The sequence below is a fragment of the Oryzias melastigma genome, unplaced genomic scaffold (assembly GCF_002922805.2).
Source record: "Oryzias melastigma strain HK-1 unplaced genomic scaffold, ASM292280v2 sc00416, whole genome shotgun sequence".
NCBI classification, from domain to species: Eukaryota; Metazoa; Chordata; class Actinopteri; order Beloniformes; family Adrianichthyidae; genus Oryzias; species Oryzias melastigma.
The window spans coordinates 11,859-13,248 of NW_023417013.1; positions in this window are offsets into that span (position 1 = coordinate 11,859).

The following is a 1,390-nucleotide window of genomic DNA, read 5'->3' on the forward strand; positions in this document are numbered from 1 at the left end:
TCTGCTTCTGTACCTGAGCTGCTTCCTTGAGCTTGAACCGGAGACACCAGCAGCTTCGGAAGAGTTAGTGGAGACAACCGCTTTCATTGAATCTCTCTGAAAGGTTTTATTTTGAGCTACCAAATAAGGCTTAAATAATTCACACACACAAACAAGGACTTTGTGAAACATAGAACAGTAGAAAATTATTCCAAATCATAAAAAAGAAAAGTACATTTTCCTGAAAATGTACAACTTTATTTGATTTGTGGTGAAACACAATCTTCCTAATAAATCACGTTATCATCAGCAAATTGTATAACTGAACATTTTGTGCTTTGGTTAACATATCCATGTCTTGACTTGGCACCACATAATATTGTGTCAAATAATTAGCATACTTCTTTCCTTAAACTGTAAAAAAAGAGAACTTGAGAGAAGTCAAAATTTTAAGTTAACAAACTTCAGGAGCATTATTAATTTAGCGTCGAAACTTAATATTTCTATGATTTTTTTAAATGATTTTCCAACACTCGTTTCTAAGTTGTTTAAAGTTGAAACACATGGATATGTTAAACATGTTTTTGACACAAGTTTCGTAAAGCTTCACAAACCTGCAAGGCATTGCTAGAACATTTTAAAAAATAACAAAACACAAACGCTTGAATGGTCGTACGAGACCGATGGACAGTGTTTTTGCTTCTTAAATTGCTATTAGTATTTGATGCTAACAACTTCTTTCTGAGTTAATCTGTCAGTCTACTAAAAATATTTTCAGCGGTTCAAATCCCAGTTTAGAGAGTCCTCTTTCCTTTGGGCTGAATGTCAGACTTTCATCAAATTCCCCCGGTAATGATTTCCATCTTTTTAAGACATTAGGCTAACTCAAAGAAGCTAGCAACTTACTGCTAGCAAAACATTGGAATTTAGCTGAAATTTTGTGTTCTCAATCATCTGGACATGAGTTTAGAGATTATTGTGTTTGATGTCTTTCCTCTGAAAATTAGAACTTCTATTGACTGGATGCTAGAAGGGAAGTAGCAATGACTTGCTAATCTGCTAACTCCTATCAGATAATTCATGAATAAACAAAGCTTTGAAAAACAAAACAATTGGTTTGTTACTACTCTGAACCATGCACATACACCTCCACAAATACACATTACCCCATAAATGTAAGCATGTATCTACTACAACCAGCAGAGTTTTGTTTGTATTTTTAATCAAAGGGATTTTATAAATTATGGCTGCACAAATGTCTTAATTTTGTCTTCTTTCTCAGCAGTGTCAGTGAAAAAGTAGTCTCTGACCAACAGAAGAACATTTGGTCTAAGTTACAAGGGGTTCAGAGGAAGTTAGCTATTAACTACTTTAGCCTCATGACAGAAAAGCATCCACAGAATCCCAGGTG